This window comes from Nicotiana tomentosiformis, chromosome 3, assembly GCF_000390325.3.
Source record: "Nicotiana tomentosiformis chromosome 3, ASM39032v3, whole genome shotgun sequence".
Taxonomy (NCBI): Eukaryota; Viridiplantae; Streptophyta; class Magnoliopsida; order Solanales; family Solanaceae; genus Nicotiana; species Nicotiana tomentosiformis.
Genome location: NC_090814.1, coordinates 45080746 through 45100957, shown reverse-complemented (window position 1 = coordinate 45100957; position 20212 = coordinate 45080746). Strand labels below are relative to the sequence as shown.

General features: G+C 37.6%; 1 long non-coding RNA gene across 1 annotated transcript; it reads left to right on the top strand.

Moving 5' to 3' along the window:
- Nucleotides 1-10132: 10132 nt before the first annotated feature.
- On the top strand, nt 10133-10541 carry LOC138908740 (uncharacterized). Its single transcript, XR_011415143.1, has 2 exons — nt 10133-10332; nt 10467-10541. It is a non-coding gene; the product is annotated as an uncharacterized lncRNA (long non-coding RNA).
- The last annotated feature ends 9671 nt before the right edge of the window (nt 10542-20212 follow it).

The following is a 20212-nucleotide window of genomic DNA, read 5'->3' as shown; positions in this document are numbered from 1 at the left end:
GTTGATATCTTCGGATAAGACGACCTAGCCGATCGGTCCGTGATCGGACTCCGTGCTAAATACACTGTGGTATATCTATATCGGTGCTAATGGTCTCCCAACCAAAAATATATATTAATATTCGTATTTCGAAAATTGTTATGTTTTAAACTTGGCATTTGGATATCATTGATTGTTGCTTGCTGTTTCCATGATTTTCCCCTTTTTTTATATTGGCATTCTATTTCGAAAGAGGACATTTAGCTTTACATACTAGTACCATTTCATATGTACTAACGTCCCTTTTGCCGGGAGCGCTGCATCTTCAATGGATGCAGGTAGTTCATCAGCGGGCAGCTTTGGTCCTCGTTAGCAGTTACTCTCTATTCAGCAGGTCTTGGTGAGGCCTACTTTGTTCCGGACCTGATATCACTTGATGTTGTACCTTGTGTTTTGAGGTATAGCCGGGGCCTTGTCGCCGGCACTTCCATATTACTCTTCGATTGTACTTAGAGGCTCCGTAGACATAGTGTGGGTTGTATTGTGGTGTTGGAAGAGTCAACTAGATATGTTGTATTTGTATCACACGTCTCATTTCAAAATATAATTATATATATATATGTATTTGAATCACACGTCCCATTTCAAAATATAATTTTGTATTTATATATTTTGGGAATTATGAAAGAAGTAACCGTTGTTGATGGAATTGGAATTGTTCATGAAATCCTCTCAATGTTTAATTGTTGATATATATAGTCTCTTTATTCATCGGTGAGTTGGGTAGAAGGTATTATCTTCTCTCTATTTATGGGTGAGTTGGGTAGAATGCAATCTGGCAGGCTTGCTCGACCGGATTATCTCGGTTGAGCGCCGGTCGCGCTCCCCGAGTTCGGGGCGTGACATATTCATAGCTTCAAAACTGTTCTTTCTCTTTATTTATACTTGTGATTATCTGATTATGAAAGTAAGTGTCATGCTGGTCAAAGCCTCGTCACTACTTCTTTGAGGTTAGACTTAATACTTACTAAGTATATTGGATCGGTTGTACTCATGCTACACTTATGTATATTCTTGTGAAAATTCACGCATTGGTACAAGTGAAGCACAATAGGGTGCCTAGCTATTGATTTCGGAGACTCAAGGTAGTGTTGCTTGCTCAATCGTAGGCCCTTGATCACCTTCTTCATATCTATTTACTGTCATTTGATTTAGGCAATACTGTACTTATTTCAGGCCTTGTATTTTGCTATTCTTTGAAGCTCATGTACTTAGTGACCCAGATTTGGGGATGTTGTGTCCTTTTGTACTTGGTTATAAGACTTAGCTTTATCAATGATATTTCTACAGTTGTTTAGAATTGTTATATCTATGCTATTGGTTTTATTTAGTGATTTGAGATTATTAGTCCACCTAGCTGATGCGATAGGTGCCATCACGACCATTGATGGATTTTGGATCGTGAAGACGGATTCGAATCCAAGCGTGTAATAGCTCTATGGCTCAATCATGTATCATATCTATGGCTCAATCTTATATCATATAATCAATTTCACTTGCACGTACAACTCGCATGACATAGTCCTAGTCCGTATAAGCGAACCATATGCAGGCATGTATGCATATGCTCATGAAATAATATATATGTATGATATCATAAATCTGCTCATCATACTAGTGGTGCTAACATCTCAATCTATGCCATGTATCCATACTTCATGACGTGTCCATATGCACATGAGATAATATATGTGATGATCAGGATGTCAATAATAAATATGCGGATATGCTCATGAATGTAGTGTATGATTACGGCTAATCATTTGGCTCACCATAGCAAATATAGATCATCATGCCCAATCAACGAATAATAAAGCCTAGACATGGTCTCTAACATGCATAATAATAGCCACATAGTCACGAAATTATAAATCAAATAAGACATGTACAAGGTTACGGCTAATCATAAAGCTCCACATAGCAAAGCACTTTATCAAGCCCAAATAATCAAGTCATAGGTCTAAGCATGGTTTCTATAATGATTAAGATTCGCCTCGTATTCATTAAGTTTAATAAAGTATGTGTAATTAATTCACATAGCCTAAACAAGGCATGGTGTAGTCCTATGTCTATTCGGACATGGTCAAATCCAAGCGCACACATATACGCTCGTCACCTCGTATATACATAGCTCCCAAATCAATCAATAAATAGCACATAAATCACCTTTGGGAAAAACTTCCCTCTTAACAAGGCTAGACAAGAGACTTACTTATTTCTAGGCTAGCTTTAACCTTCAAATACCGCTTTCTTTTAAAAATTAAAAATCACCTCCAAATGGTTTCAATATAGCCAAATAATACTCAACAAGGTCAAATAATGCTTTAGGAAGCAATCTCAAATCAAAAAGCTTTAATCTTTAGTGAATTTAGAAAAGTCCACTCAAACGTTAACCCCAGTCCCTGAGGTAAAAAACGAAAATTTCGTCTAAAATCAGGTTACTCATCCCTTAGGGAACTCATATCTGAAATTTCATCCCAAAACGACTTAAAATTGACCTTTAAATCCATAAATTTCATCCTCTTAAGTTTTAGTGCTAAATCCTTCAAATCCCCAATCAAAACATAGATTAATTCACTAATGAACAAGCGTAATCATGTTGAAATACAAAAATTGAGGTTAGATATTGACCCCATATCGAAACGAGAAGAACGCCATGAACATCACCCAAATTCGAGCTCTAGAACACCTGGAAATCGATTTAGAATAAATGAAACGAAGTCAGATTTTTAAACCACTCAGGGCCTTTGCACCTGCGGGCCCCACTTTGCACCTGCATCATTTCAGCACCTATGGTGTCATTTTTTGCACCTTGGACCCCTTTCCGCATCTGCGGTGCACCAGCACCAACAATTTGTTTCGATACTAAAATGGACATAACTCCCTCATACGACCTCATAATTCAACGATTGTTATTGCTATGGTTCCGTAATCATGATACATATTTAATGGTTCAATTAAAATATAATTTAGAGCTCATTTCATTAATATGGTACTATTCATGCTCAAAGAAACAACGTTGAAACATCAAATACATGTGCAACACAACCCAAACTCATCCGAAACTCATCGGAATCTAACCAAAACTTGTGGACAAGCTCAAAATCATCATATAAACCTTTTGGAAATTTCAAATCATAAATCCAATCTCGTTAAGTCCACTATTTGACTGTGATCATATCGAATTCTTAAACTTAACTAGTATGCAACTCAAGTGTCCAAATCATACCTAGGCACCTCGGATTGCAACTAAACTTTGCACACAAGTCTAACTTTACTGTATGAACCTATTCACAAGCTCGAAGAACCAATCTAAATCCGATAACACCAATAGATCTCGAAAACCTCTGTGTCCAAGAAGTACCTTAGCATAAGTTTATTGGTCAAACTTATGAACTCTAAAATCCTTCAAAATGCCAATTTTTGACAAAAGATGCCAAAACCTTTCAGGAATATCCAAAACTAATTCCAATCATATGACCAAGCCCAAAATCACAATACGAACCTATCGGAACTAACAAAATCCAATTCTAAGTCCGTTTATCCAAAAGTCAAATATTGACCAACTCTTTTAATTTAAGGCTTCAAAATAGGAACTAAGTATTCCAATTCATTCTCGAACCTCTCAGAACCAAATCTCTCATGCTCGCAAGTCATAAATCATCAAATGAACCTACAGAAAATATCAAATAGGAAAATAGGGTTCTATAACTAAAAACGACATGTCACGTTGTTACAAGAAACTTTATGATTATTTAGACAGGTTTACAAAGTATGGGTTATGGTTGTTTTCCATCATTTTCTTAGAGATTCTATTGCATTGAATAATTTTATTTTTGCAAACTGTTTTGTAGTTTCAGAATAAAAAGATATTGTATACGATCGAAATCGGGCATACCCGATTTCGTTGGCAGGGGAGTTGCCTCGAGGGTAACCTCATAATAGATCGGGCTCGAGCTCGAAGATAGAACATCACGCCTGGAGATCGAAGTGTTCATTGAGATCGAGGCCAGCAACAATCGAGATCAAGCATGACTGACTTCGAGTAAGGCGTAATAACGGAATGGCGAGATATCAGTAACCGGTCAAAGATCACGGCGGAAATCCTGGAACATATCAAATCAAAGCGGTTATTAGTGCCAATCATGGGATCTACTTCCGTTATTAGAGTTGTACCTTATTTAGGATTCCTCTATTATATAAAGAGGGATCCCATTCACTTGTAAAGGGAACAACTATTATTCACTGATAAGATTATACACATATGTTGCTTTCTTTGTTTTACTTACTGTTCATCGCTGTTTGTTCCATCCTCTACTATTCTTATTAACTAACCTTGAGACTATCTCAAATCGAGGTCGAGGCATTATTTGCAGACCGGTTTGATTTATTTTATTATCCAATTTATCTCTTTAATTCGGTGTTTATCAATTGGTACTAGTTTAAATCATATATCCTTAAAACCATAATATAAGTTTAATTGTTACTCAATTTTTAGGGTAAACAGTTTGGCGCCCACCGTGGGGCTAAGGATAATAGTGATTGTTCAGTACAAATTCTGGTAAAACACACTATTTTATGCTTGTTCTTGTCAAGTATCTTTGCTTTCAGGTTAAAACATGTCAAACTCACAAAACGCATCCACACACGGTGACAATGGCCTCGGATTCCATGGTGAAAATGAAAATGTGATTGCTCCAGGAGTCGAGGTGCCACAGGCTAATCTCGGGGGAGCACCGGTTGCAAACCCAGTCGATGTCATTTCGCATGTTGCTCTAAATGCGGACCTAGGCGCAGATCTCGATGTGAGTGTACGTAGAGAAGGCCGATCTAGTGGCCAAGGAACAAAGGGCAGAGGAGAAGAAGGAGTCAGTCTCCAAGTGATATTCGAGATGCTTCAGGCTCAGCAAACCGCTATTGCTCAGTAACAAAATCAATATAGAGCTCCGAATAGGGTCGAGCCGAAAATTACTCGTCGTACCGAGCTAGTACCGGAAAGGTTGAATGGTAACGAATCGGGGACTAATCCTGCGGTAATGAAAATGCTCGAGGAGCTCACCAAAAGAAATGAATCAGGGGAGAAGAGAATAGAAGCCAACGATAAACAAGTGGAGACATACAACTCTCGAGTTGATCAGATACCGGGGGCACCGCCAATCTTGAAAGGGATGGATTCGAAGAAGTTTGTACAAAAGTCGTTTCCTCCAAGTGCGGCTCCGAAGCCTATTCCAAAGAAGTTTCATATGCCAGACATACCCAAATATAATGGGACCACCGATCCTAACGAGCATGTTACTTCATATACATGCACCATCAAGGGTAACGATTTAGAATATGATGAAATCGAATCTGTGCTGTTGAAAAAATTCGGAGAGACCCTTTCGAAGGGAGCAATGATTTGGTATCACAACCTGCCACCAAATTCCATTGACTCATTTGCCATGTTAGCAGATTCTTTCGTAAAGGCACACGCCGGGGCCATAAAGGTCGCAACGAGGAAATCGGACCTTTTCAAGGTTAGACAAAGGGATAATGAAATGCTGAGGGAGTTCGTGTCCCAATTTCAAATGAAACGCATGGAGTTGCCACCGGTCACAGATGATTGGATCGTTCAAGCTTTCACCCAAGGGTTGAACGAGCGGAGTTCGATAGCATCACGTCAGTTGAAATAAAATTTGATTGAGTATCCAGCTGTAACTTGGGCAGATGTGCACAATCGATATCAATCGAAGATCAGGGTCGAGGACGACCAATTAGGAGCCCCTTCTGGTTCCGTACATCCAAATAAGTCGGCAGTTAAAAACCATAGGGACGTCGATAGGGAGACAAGGTTGAACAAAGACCGATATCAACCATATACCGCAGATCGAAGGAACAATGGTTCAGGACACAATTCCGCCTGGAACGATCGAAGAAGTGATCGAGGACAGAATTCTCAGAGACTTATGAGCAAAAGTGGTTTTGACAAGTATGTCGATTCTACAGAGGCACCTCGGTTATCGGAATATAACTTTAGCATCGATGCATCAGGCATTTTATCGGCAATCGGAAGGATCAGAGATACTAGGTGGCCCAGACCCATACAAATCGATCCTTCCCAAAGAAACCCAAATTTGATGTGCAAGTATCATGGCACGCATGGTCACAAGACCGAGGATTGCAGGCAATTAAGGGAGGAGGTAGCCCGTCTATTCAATGAGGGCCACCTTCGAGAGTTCCTCAGCGATCGAGCCAAGAATCATTTCAGAGAAAGGGACGCCAACAGGAAAAATGAACAGGAGGAACCCCAACATGTCATTCATATGATCGTCGGTGGGGTCGACATTCCACAGGGACCCATATTCAAACGCACTAAGGTATCAATCACTAGGGAAAAATGAACCCGAGATTATGTGCCCGAAGGCACTTTATCATTCAACAACGAAGAAGTAGAAGGCATTTCTCAGCCCCACAACGACGCTCTGGTAATTTCTATCTTATTAAATAAAGTTCAAGTTAAGTGTGTTTTAGTGGATCCAGGTAGCTCGGCGAATATCATCCGATCGAGGGCCGTGGAGCAGCTCGGCCTACAAAATCAAATCGTGCCCGCAGCTCGGGTCTTAAACGGTTTCAATAAGGCCAGTGAAACAACTAAAGGGGAGATTATTCTACCGGTGAACGTGGCTAGAACCATTCAAGATACCAAGTTCCACGTAATCGAGGGCGACATGAGGTACAATGCCCTGCTCGGAAAGGCCTTGGATCCACAATATGAGGTCAGTCCCTTCGACTCTCCACCAAATGATGAAATTCCCTATGTCGGACGGTGTAAAAACAATATACGGGGAGCAGCATGCTGCAAAGGAAATATTTGAGGTCGATGAGGTAACACTGATATCGACACTATCAACCTCGAAAAGGTCGAGCATCAAAGGTAAATAGGAAGTCAAATAGCAATCACAGCCACCAGCCTCGACCGAATCGGGGAAGCAGGAGATAGAGCAAGAAGAGGAGGATTTGCTGACCCCTCGAACTTTTATTGTTCCCAAAGATTCTGACGCCACCAAATCAACGGTCGAAGAGCTGGAACAGGTTATATTGATCGAGTACCTGCCCGAGCGAAAGGTATACCTGGGAACGGGATTAACCCCCAAACTCAGGAAAAAGCTTATTCAATTTCTTATTGATAACATAGATTGTTTTACTTGGTCCCATTTAAACATGACAGGGATCCCACCGGAGATAACAACGCATCGGCTAAGCCTGGACCCTAGGTTCAAACCGGTGAAGCAAAAGAGAAGACCCCAGTCCGAGATAAAGCACACATTCATAAAGGACGAGGTAACTAAACTTCTCAAAATAGGGTCCATTCGGGAGGTAAAATATCCCGAATGGTTAGCCAATATAGTTGTAGTTCCTAAAAAAGGGAACAAACTTAGAATGTGTGTAGATTATAAGGATTTAAACAAGGCGTGCCCCAAAGATTCTTCTCCACTGCCTAACATCGATCGCATGATCGATGCCACGGCTGGCCACAAGATCCTTACTTTTCTCGATGCCTATTCCGGGTACAATTAAATCCAAATGAACCCGGAGGACCGAGAAAAGACTTCGTTTATCACCAAGTATGGAACATGTTGTTAAAATATAATGCTCTTCGGGCTAAAAAATGCAGGAGCTACTTACCAGCGCCTAGTAAATAAAATGTTCGAAGAACAAATAGGTAAATCAATGGAAGTTTATATTGATGACATGCTAGTTAAGTCCCTGCGCGCAGAGGACCATTTGGCTCATTTGCAGGAAACGTTCGAGATTTTAAGGAAATACAACATGAAGTTCAACCCCGAGAAATGTGCTTTCGGTGTCGGTTCGGGCAAGTTCCTTGGCTTCATGGTATCGAATCGGGGGATCGAGATCAACCCCAATAAAATCAAGGCCATCAAAGACATCACCGTCGTGGATAATGTAAAAGCCATGCAGAGGCTAACTGGACTGATAGCTGCCTTAGGCTGATTCATTTTGAGGTCATCGGATCGAAGCCACAGATTTTTCTCTCTACTCAAAAAGAAGAACGATTTCGCCAGGACCCCGGAATGCCAACAGGCATTAGAGGAATTGAAGTGATACCTATCGAGCCCACCACTGCTTCACACTCCAAAGGCAGATGAGAAACTTTACTTGTACTTGGCAGTATCAAAAATCGCGGTAAGTGGTGTCCTAGTTCGAGAAGAGCAAGGTACGCAATTCCCGTTTATTATGTAAGTCAAACTTTAGGAGAAGCAGAACCTAGATATCCACATTTGGAGAAATTAGCACTTGCACTGATAAGCGCCTCTAGAAAGTTAAGACCACACTTTCAATGTCACCCCATATGCGTATTAACCACTTACCCACTTCGTAATATTTTGCACAAGCCCGAACTATCGGGCCGATTGGCCAAATGGGCTGTCGAACTCAGTGGGTACGATATCGAATATCAACCCCGGACGGCCATCAAGTCTCAAATTTTAGCGGACTTCGTGGCCGATTTCACGCCAACCCTCGTACTCGAAGTTGAAAAGGAACTAATGTTAAAATCGGGTACATCATCGGGGGTATGGACCCTCTTCACAGATGGTGCTTCGAATGTGAAGGGGTCCGGGATAGACATCGTTTAGAAGCCGCCCACGGGTAGCACTACTAGGAAATCTATCAAAACTTCTAGGTTTACTAACAATGAGGCCGAGTACGAGGCCATGATTGCAGGTCTCGAGCTAGTTAAAAGCTTGGGAGCATAAGTCATTGTAGCCAAGTGTGACTCTTTACTGGTGATGAACCAAGTAAACAAAACCTTCGAAGTTCGAGAGGATAGAATGCAAAGGTATTTGGACAAACTGCGGGTAACTTTGCACCGTTTCAAGGAATGGACTTTACAACATGTACCTCGAGAACAAAACAGTAAGGCCAATGCACATGCAAATTTGGGGTCATCGGTCAAGAAAGATGAGATCAGCTCGGGGGTTGTCGTTCAACTCTCGAGATCCGTGATGGAGGAAGGTCATGCCGAGATAAACTCTACAAGCTTAACCTGGGATTGGAGGAATAAATATATTGAATACTTGAAGAACGAAAAGCTTCCATCGGACCCTAAAGAGTCGAGGCCCCTACAAACCAAAGTTGCTAGATTCACATTGGCTGAAGATGGAACATTATACAGTAGGACATTCGATGGACCATTGGCAATATGCTTAGGACCAAGAAACACCGATTATATTCTACGAGAGGTCCATGAAGGCACTTGTGAAAACCACTCCGGTGCCGAATCACTGGTTCACAAAATCATTAGAGCAGGATACTACTGGGATAGCATGGAAAAAGACACTAAGGAGTTTGTTTGAAAATGTGATAAATTTCAAAGGTTTGCGCCGATGATCCATCAGCCCGGAGAACAACTTCATTCAGTCCTATCCCCATGGCCATTTATGAAATGGTGAATAGATATCGTCGGCCCTCTGCCATCGGCCCCAGGTAAAGCTAAGTTCATTTTATTTATGACTGACTATTTCTCTAAATGGATTGAAGCACATGCGTTCGAGAAAGTGAGAGAGAAAGAGGTTATATACTTCATCTGGTATCATATCGTATGTCGATTTGGGATACCCACCAAAACAGTGTATGACAATGAAAAATAATTTATCGGCAGCAAAGTGACGAAATTCCTCGAAGATCACAAAATAAAAAGGATATTATCAACACCGTATCACCCTAGTGGGAACGGATAGGCCAAATCGACGAACAAGACTATCATTCAAAACCTAAAGAAAATGTTGAACAACGCTAAGGGAAAATGGAGAGAAATTCTACCCGAAGTCCTTTGGGCATATCGAACAACATCAAAGTCCAGTACGGGGGCAACCCCATTCTCCTTAGTATATGGCTCCGAAGCCTTGATTCCAGTCGAAGTCGGGGAACCCAGTGCCAGGTTTCGACATACAACAGAAGAGTCAAATCATAAGGCTATGAATACTAGCCTCGAATTATTGGATGAAAAATGAGAAGTCGCACTCGTTCAAATGGTTGCACAAAAGTAATGAATCGAAAGATACTACAATAGGAGAACCAACCTTCGCCACTTCAGAGTCGGGGACTTAGTCCTGAGGAAAGTCACCATCAACACTCGAGATCCTAATGAAGGGAAGCTCGGCCCAAATTAGGAGGGACCCGACCAAGTCCTCGACATCGTTGGAAAGGGATCTTATAAGCTCGGCACGATGGATGGCGAACAACTGCCAAATAATTGGAACATATCGCTTCTCAGACGGTATTATTGCTAAGGTATGACTTTATTCCCTTTTTTCATTTATATATTCGACACTACCTCACTGCAGGTGTTCGATCGAAGACATCGAGACCTCAGGTTTTAAAGCACGCGTTGCACTCTTTTTTTCTTAGATCGGTTTTTGTCCCAGGTGGGTTTTCCCGGCGAGGTTTTTAACGAGGCAACACTTATGTGCTACCTGGGGACAATTAAACAGTATCCAAGGCTTCTTTACAATCAACCTCGAATACTGGGGGGCATTACCCTCGGATGTTACACTTTCGAGGAAAATACTTCGTGTCAAAGGGTCTCGATAGAGAAACTTTGTAATGGGCCAAACGGTCGAATGAACCGTGTCCGTATAGATTAGTTGAGCCCTGATGGCAAAACATGTACGCATGTATAAATTATACAAAGAAGCATTCTTTCTATATCAAACATCTTGTGTCTCAAAGAAAATTTTCTACTATACAAGCTCCATACTTATGATTTTGTGAGAAATGGCTCAAGGGCCAAGTGCAAATATACCTCGTACACTCGGAGACTGCCGTCGACAATCGACATATTCGAGTAATCTAAACTCAAATTCATAAGAACTCAAAGATGCACCCCTCGATCTATAGGCCAAGGACATCACTCTCGGGGACTAACACTTCGAACAAGTTCGAAGTGTTATTGGGAAATAAGCCCAAGAGGCATACCCAAAGGCTATAGCAAAATTAAGGCAGCTCGGAGATGTCCGAATCCCGCAATAAAAATAAGCCTTCGAATTTTTTGAAAAACCGGTTAAAAAAAGGCTACCCTCAGCAAGTAATCAAAAGGGCTTCGACGAAATCAGCCCTCGAAAAACCTTAAGAGGTATCAAATTATCTTAACACAAACGTGCTAAGACACAAAAAGCAAAAGGGTTTCAATCGACATCGAACCCTCAAGAACCCAATGGGTAAAGAATACGTGTTAAGACATAAAGAAATTTTATACTAAGTCTTATAAGCCGAAAAAGGGGAAATAAAACTTAGAGTTCGAGATTTTGTTCTCACTCAATTCGGACCTAAGGGTTCCACTATTCCGAGCTTAAATAAAACTGACTTGAATATAGCTCGAGGATTCATCATTATTTGATATAAAACCTTAAGGGGTATATTACTATGAGTTCGAAACTTACTCGAACTCGGCTGTAAAAACAGTACGATTACGGCTTTGATCAAGTCATCCGAAATTAAAATTCCGAACATATTGTTGAGCTCGGGGACTCGCCCTCGCTTAACTAAAAAATCTAAGAGTTTGTTCTACTCTGAGTTCGAGCTACTGCTCACTCGATTATAGAAGCTACAACAACCCGATTGCAACAAAGCTTTCACAAGGCAAAGGCAAAATAGAATTTATTAGAAATCGAAGACAAAACGGAAAGAAAAGGAATCTTTCATATATGCAAAGTATTTACAAAGACCACACAGGGTCTTACACAAAGTATTTCCTAAGTGCCTAGTCAACCTCGGGAGCCGCATCTTTGGGAGCTTCATCTTCATCTCCTCCGTTCTCGGATCCACTCGCAGAGTCTTCATCATCGGAAAGCAAAGCTCCGGCCTCGTCCTCCAAAACCTTCGCACTCTCGATATCAGTTGTGAGGTCGAAGCCACGAGCATGTACCTCCTCAAGAGTCTCTCTCCGAGACTGGCGCCTAGCATGCTCGGCAACACGGGACAATCTAACCTCAACAGCGTCAGAAATTTCCTTTGCCCGAGTGTTAGCGGCTTCAACGTCGGCTCGGTAGGAGGCCACAAGCGCCTCTACCTCGAATGTGGCCCTTGAAAGATCAGCAGCCAACCGAGTCTCGAGCTCTTCAACCTTCTAGGCTCGGTCCAAGTTCTCCTCCTTCACACTTTGGAGTTGACACTCAACCGAAGACAGTTGGGCCCAAACTGCATCTTTCTACGAGGCGAGACGGTCCATGTTCTGCTTCCATCCCAAAGTCTCTGCCTCTTTCATCTTGGCCTCCTCACGAAGCTGCTCAACCAATTCAGCCTTCTGCTGAACTTGCAGGATCAAAGTGTTAGTCGCCAATGTCAAGTTAATACATAACAAGCTCCCAAAAATTTACATTACCTGTTCAATGAGCTCGGTCTGATCTTGATGAGCCCTTGTCAGCTCGACTCGAATACTCATGATCTCCTCTTCTTTTTACACATAGAGGAATTTGAGGGCGTCTCTCTCCTCTGTAAGCTTTTTGAGATCAGCCTCACATCAGGCCAGCTCAGCTCGGTATTTGGAGGAAGCTTCTCGATGGAGCGCCCTAGCCTGTACAGAAAGAAAGAAAATCAGACTTAGAGAAATAAGAACAAATGCAAGCATGGTAACATGGGCTAAAACTCACTTGGTTCAGAATCTGCTGAGCCTCATAAAAAATGAGTGATGCGCCAAGGTCGGAAACATCATCGACCCCCGCGAAGAAGCCGCGAAATATATCATCCCCTTCGGGGGTCGTCCCCACATCAGAGGTCCCCATGGACCGGGCATCCCGAAACTGCCCCTCAGAGAACGTGGGACCGAGCGGCAAATCATCAATGTTAATTGCCCCGAGCGAGTCACTTGGGGCATTCTCTTCTCTTTGAAGGGCCTCAAAACTAGACCCTCCGGGCACACCCGCCGGTTGCTCATCACGGCAGGAGGCATCATCAATACCCGATGACTCGAGGACTCTGCTCGGACCTTCCTCCAAGATCACCTCGGTCTGCGGCTGAGCCTCCTCGACCGTCACCGGCTCAGCAGTTCTCAAAGCTTCGATGCCTTCCCTCTTCCGAGCCACCAGCAGGCAGTCGTCATCTTCTCTCTCCTCGTCTTCATCTCGTAGAGTTTGGACTACATCGGCAAACAGAATGGCGGCTTCGAGACTTCCTCTTCCCCGGGGGGAGGCGGCCTCATGACGACATTATCTCCAAGACCTGTATGAGAAGAAATCAAGTTAAAAAGACCCTTGGCTTACGTATGAGAAGAAATCAAGTCAAATCATATTCTGAAAAATACTTTACTATATATCTGTTTACCCTAAAAATTGAGTAACAACTAAACTTATGGTTTTAAGGATATGTGATTTAAATCAGTACCAATTGATAAACAACAAACTAAAGAGATAAATTGGACAATAAAATAAATCAAACCGGTCTGAAAACAATGCCTCGATCTCGATTTGAGATAGTCTCGAGGTTAGTTAATAAGAACAATAGAGGATGGAACAAACAACGATGAACAGTAAGTAAAACAAAGAAAGCATTGTATGTGTATATTCTTATCAGTGAATAATAATTGTGCCATTTACAAGTGAATGGGATCCCTCTTTATATAATAGAGGAATCCTAAATAAGGTACAACTCTAATAACGGAAGTAGATCCCATGATTGGCACTAATAACCGCTTTGATTTGATCTGTTCCGGGATTTCCGTCGTGATCTTCGACCGGTTACTGATATCTCATCATTCCGTTATTACGCCTTACTCGAAGTCAGTCATACTTGATCTCGATTGTTGTTGGCCTCGATCTCAATGAACACTTCGATCTCCAGGCGTGATGTTCTATCTTCGAGCTCGAGCCCGATCTATTATGAGGTTACCCTCGAGGCAACTCCCCTGCCAACGAAATCGGGTATGCCCGATTTCGACCGTATACACGTTAAGGCACCTAGCGTCGGAGGGAAAAAGAGAAGGGACCTAGTGCCTGTTTTTCACCATGGGTTCACACTACAATATAGAACCAGCATTTCAAAAAAATTGTACGAAAGATCTACTCTTAAAGCCAAAGAGAATGGGTGCACGTGCACCATATGATCTAAGGTGGATCCGCCTCTGCTTGCACTACATGATAAGAATAGAAAAAAGGATATAGAGATAAGAAGGTTTGCTCGGTTAAGTTTAGTCACCGAGAGCCGATCCATGTTCATAACCTGCGAGAACTACTACTTGATCAAATCAAGAAGCATAACATGTATTAGTCTATCCGCATTAAGAATGTCCAATCTTACAATGACTAGAGATAGTTGTGGTGTTTACATATTTGCATGACATAAGAATCTCACATTGTGAACTCTCTCTTGATTTTCTCTGCACTGTGTTCCAGTACTATAGACTTCATTTTATAGTTTAAGACTTTATACAAACAAATGAATTAATATAAGTACTAAATGATACAGAACACCAGAAGTTAAATAAGTGTTAAATACATGAAAGGATTCCTATTGCCATCATATACTCTAGAGCATACTACTAACAACATATTTGTTTAAAGAGTCATTCCCTTATTCTTTGGGATAATGATTACTATTCAATAAATAAAGAGTCTGCGTCCTCACATCAAGGGATAATGCTCCACATTGATCTCAATCACTGCCCGCTAAAGCAGTCGATAGTTGGACTTTTAAAGCTTGTTTGGCCAAGTTTCTTGGCGGTTAAAAGTACGTTTTTTGCTCAAAAAATACTTCTTGAAAATTTTGAAATGTTTGGCCAGGTGAAAAAGTAGTTTTGAGTAGCAGCAAAAGTAACTTTTCTGTTTTTGAAAAGAAACTACAAATTCTACCTTCTTCCAAGAAGCAGAAACAAAAGTAGAAAATTAATTTGTTCAAGATAAATATATAGTAAATTTATATTTTTCAAATTATCCTTTATTAATATAATTTTTTTTCCTTTTTTTCCACCATACCTTTCTTCTCGTTTTTATTTCCATTATTTTTTTTTTCTCTTTGTCCTATTCCTCTTTGGAATATTCTCTCCATTATAATAGATATTTTCTTTTATATAGTAATTTATAGGAGTATGTTTTTAATTTATATTGAATGATGTATTTTGATATATTTAAATCATCATGTAAATAATAAGTAATACCAGGTACCCAATCTTGTTGCTTTGGAATAACTATATTTTATATTAATTAATTTTTTTAATTTATATTGTACTTTATATTTTATATTTTAATTGAATTTCTTTATAATAAGTATTTAAATTCATGGCTCTTTTTAAACAATACTAATTACAAACTAAATCTTTATTGTCCTTTTTCGTAATTTGAAACTCAAAAGTACTTTTTGCAAAGATTGACCAAACACAATTTGCAAACAAAAAGTACTGCCCAAATGAATTGGCCAAACACAAATTGCTACTTTTTAAAAGTAGTTTTTCAAAAAACACTTTTGAACAAAAGTACTTTTCAAAATAAGTAACTTTTGGCAGCTTGACCAAACAGACTCTTAGGCCTCATTTTTTTTAAAGATTAAGACGTTTAAATCTGAATATCAAGGTGTGTATTAAGATTAAGACATTTGCATCTGAATACACATCTGAATATTAAGATGTGCATTAAAATTTGAATACTAAATGATTAAGACTGTTTATTTTTTCATGTCTGAATATATACAATTTATCTTTATTTAAAAATTAATAAACATAAAATTCAAATAAAATAATAATTAATCTAGTATTCTATTAATATATAGATATATATATATATATAGTAGTTGGTGGTGGTGATGACTAACTGAGGTGCTTGTGAGTGTCGACTATAGGTGGTGGTTGGTGGTATTTTTGGTTGATGGTGGTGGTTATGAGTAGTAGCTAGTGGTGATTGGTAGCGATAGAGATTATGATTGAGTTGGTGGGTGGTGATAGTTAATAATGATGGATGGCGGTGGTTGTTGTTGTGGTTGTGATTGAGGGAGGTGATGGTGGGTGGTGGTAGTTCATAATAGTGGGCGGTGCCGGCTATGGTTATTGATGGTGATGAGGTGGTTGGTCGTGGTAAATGAGGTGGGTGAGTGTGTGGTTATGGTTGAGGATGCTAGTGGTGGCTGCTATGGTTGAGGATGGTGGTGGTGGTAGTAGATAATAATAGTAGGCGGTGACAGCAATTAGTAATAAATATGAATGATAGAATCTTAATGAAATTAAGTCTTTGTTATAGATCTTAATCATACATACCTATTCAGACCCATTAATTGGTTGTGAAGTTAAAAAAATAAATACACTTAATGATTAAGATCTGAATGATTAAGATTCACACTTTGAAAATAAACGCACTTAATATTTAAAATCTGAATAATTAAGATTTGGTCTGTTAAGTGCAAACAAATGAGGACTTAGTCCAACATAAATAAAAGCGCTTATCTCTTTGTAGAGGCATTCTAATAATGGACACGTCCTCTTATACACTTAAAAATATTACATGTAATCATTTTTTTTATTATTATTATAGAAGGGAGATCCCAAACTTCCTAACTCTTAAGCACATATGTTGATACGAGATCCCGATTACCACCATATTCTTCTTCTTATGTTACAACAGATTATGTCTTAAGAATACACTATTAATAAAATATCGTCTCTCTCTCCTTTTTTACTTATTAGTTTTAGAGGACATACGTTGCGCGTAAATTCTTGTCGATCGGAATAAATTTTAAAAAATTACATGAGTAATATTATTTGACTTCTTATATTACTTAAATAAGCATAAATTTTAAAAAATATGTAGAAAGTTATAATTTAAACGATCTTATAAATTAGAGTACAATTTACTGCTAATTTCAATATATAAATAGAGAGATAGATTTGTGATAATGAATGAATAATGTCACAAAGATTCTAAGAGCCCTTACTATTTAATTTTCACTATTTTAATGGTCAAATCTTAAATGATATTAAGTCCTTAATATTAGAACATCACAACCGTAAAAAAATAAAGATTTAATAAATAAAATCTTATTTGTTAGAAAAAAAATTCAATAACTATTTTGTCTAGTGTCTAATTTAATAAATTTAAAAGTCGATAAATACTTTGGTAAGAACAACTCTTCGATACTCAAAAACTTAGTAGCTGAATATGCAACGTTATTAGTACTGATTTTGGTCCAACAAAATTAAGTACTCCTAGTCGGCTAGTAAAAATAAAATTTGGAAACGTTAATTTACGGTAATTTTCGGCTTTCTATTGCCTTTTCTATGGTTATAGCTAGTTTATCATAATTAAAGTGAATCATTATATAAGGTAAACTCTTTATTTATTTTTAAATTTAGTTTTTAAGACTTTAAACGAGGAAAGATATAATAAATAGAATTTTAATTGATGTAAAAGTCCTAAATATTAGGAAGATAAGTGAAATGACAATTTTATTCAATGAAAAATTTATTTTGAAAGGGTAAAAAAGATGAACTACATTTTGCTAAAGACCTTCGTGCTTTTAATATAGTATAGATATAGATATAGATACTAGTTTTAGGATCCCCATGTTAATGAGTACATAGTTTTAGAATTTACATTAATACTATTGAACAATGTGTTTGAGTTATAAAGTAAAAGTTAAAAAAATATAAGTTCCTGAAAATGACAAATATTGATCTCATTTAGCTAGTTTAATTATAATATAATTTTATCCACTAAAAATTATCTCCCCCTCCCCCTCCCTCTCCCTCTCCCTCTCCCTCTCTCTTTTATATTCTTAAATATTTTCTTAGTTATTTATTTTAATTTTGAGTGTTATTTCAAATGTTATACAAACACTAATGAATCAAAAATATTATTTGAGTAGAAAAGTAGTTCAAATATAAAATAAAAATATATTAAAGTTCATATATAGTTTAAGAAGATAACATGGAAGGAACTTCACTTATAATATATTGTTTAAACAAGAAAATAATTTATATTATTTTTAAGTAACTAAAGTTAATAAATTTTAAATTTCTAATTATTAAGACTTCCTACATAGTTTAAATAACAAAAACATTTAATAAACAAAAGAGATAATTCTAGAGACATCCTCCAAGTTTGAGTTTATAACACTAATATCCTCCGTGCTTACGATGTTTACCTCCTTTATTCTAAATTTTTTATAACAATACATTTAATATATTTATTATAAGAAAGATATAGTTTGACTAAGTTGCCATACTAATATACTCATTTGTTTAGTTCAATTATAAACATATTTTATTAATTTTGATTTTTAGTTATTTTAACCATTAATACTGAAAAAGGAGTTAAAAGCGGAATCCCCGAGGAGTTAAAAAACGCAAATCCTTTTCTTTATGTACTTCTTTCCCTTTTCATTTCTTTTTCATTATTTCTTTATTCAGAAAATTAATATTAGAAAAAATAAACATTGAAGGTTACGTTACCTTGCTTGGAAAGTGCTTATATAAAGTAAAGTTTTAATCGATTTTAAAATGTAGGACTTTCTATATATTCATATAAGGAATAGATTTTAAACTAAAATTTTAGTTAAATTAGAACTCCTAAAAATTAGAGAAAAACCTAAATTATAATTTTGTCCAACGTAAAATCAATTTTTAGAGGGTAAAAAAAACGAAAGATATTTCGTTAAGGGCTTTCGTACTTTTAATATAGTACTAGTCTTAGGGTACGCGCTTTGTGCGTGTTTTCCATGTCAATGAATAAGATTTTCTTAAAAAATTACATAAATTAAATATTATTAAATAATATAATTGAATTATAAAATAAAAATAAATTAGATAACTTTCTAAAATTAGAAATGTTGATCCCATTTAGTAGAGAAATCATGCAAATGAAAATCTTCAAAGAATAATAAGGATAACTAATAAAAATTATTGTTAATTTTTTTCCTAATATAGAAACAAACAAGTAAAAAAATACTTTTATTATGATATTTTTTCAAACAATACAAATTGATAAGTGGCATTATAAACTTTAAAGATGACTAATATTTAATTAATAATTTATAAAAACAATAACATAATATATAATAATAATAATATATGGAGATGTCATTTGTTGGAACATTTATGAGAAACAAAAAAGAAATAATTAATGACATCACATTTAGAATATATTTTTATCTTTTACCATTTCATTCTTATTGCTTCAAGTATGTAATATTAATAGAAAAATAATTATTGTGTGTATGATATCCTGCCATTATTGAGTAAATTCTACTCATTTAGAATACATTTTTCTTTATGATTTTGCATGTTGAAATAATTACTGACCGTAATTTTTAAATATTATACAAATATTCAATATATAAAATTTAAGTTGATTTTGAACTTCTGAATATTAAGATTAACATGCAATGTGTTATAGTTATATTGTTGTTACACCTCATGTTTTCGTACGTGAAAGTATGCCATAAGTAAATTGATGGAAGCTCGAAAATGAGATACTATATCCCGTATTTTTGTGTGTTAAAGTTTCGTCGTAAGTTAATCGACGTAAGTTCGGGGATGAGATCTTATTGAGATCATATGCATTATGCTATTTCAACACACATGATGAGAGTAAATTCGTGAAGGAGAGAAGATAAGCAAATAGAAGAAAATGAGTTTCGTTGAAGGTTGTCGATTTGTGATAAAATACGGGCCGAGCGATAATACCCGATATTTATGGACTAGTACCATACAAGGTACCATATGATTATGATAGTAAGGTGTATAAAGTATATTAAAAGTAAGTAGTATTTTATGTAATTTGAGATAATTCTTAATTATGTGGGTAATTGGTTAATTATTAGACTAGTAAGGGAATTAATGGATTGATTAAAAAAAGGGGTGGATAATTGGATAAGTGAGGGGCACTCACGTGGCAGCACCCCCTAAATCCCATGAATGACTCTTTTTGTCATTACAATATGTGATAAAAGTTGGATAAGTTTGAGAGATCTTACCTTTAACGTGGCAGCCCATGAATTTGTTAAGAAAAGCCACTAAGTGACTCACACGAGATGTGGAAAGGTGTTACACTATTAGAGCATGACAAGGATTAACATTTTCTTTAGCCTTCTACACGTGAATTGCAAAAATACATTCACCTTAATAATGCAAGATAATGTTTTCTTACCTTCGTTTAAGACTAGAAGATGAAGCATCACGTTGCAGAGAGATTGCATG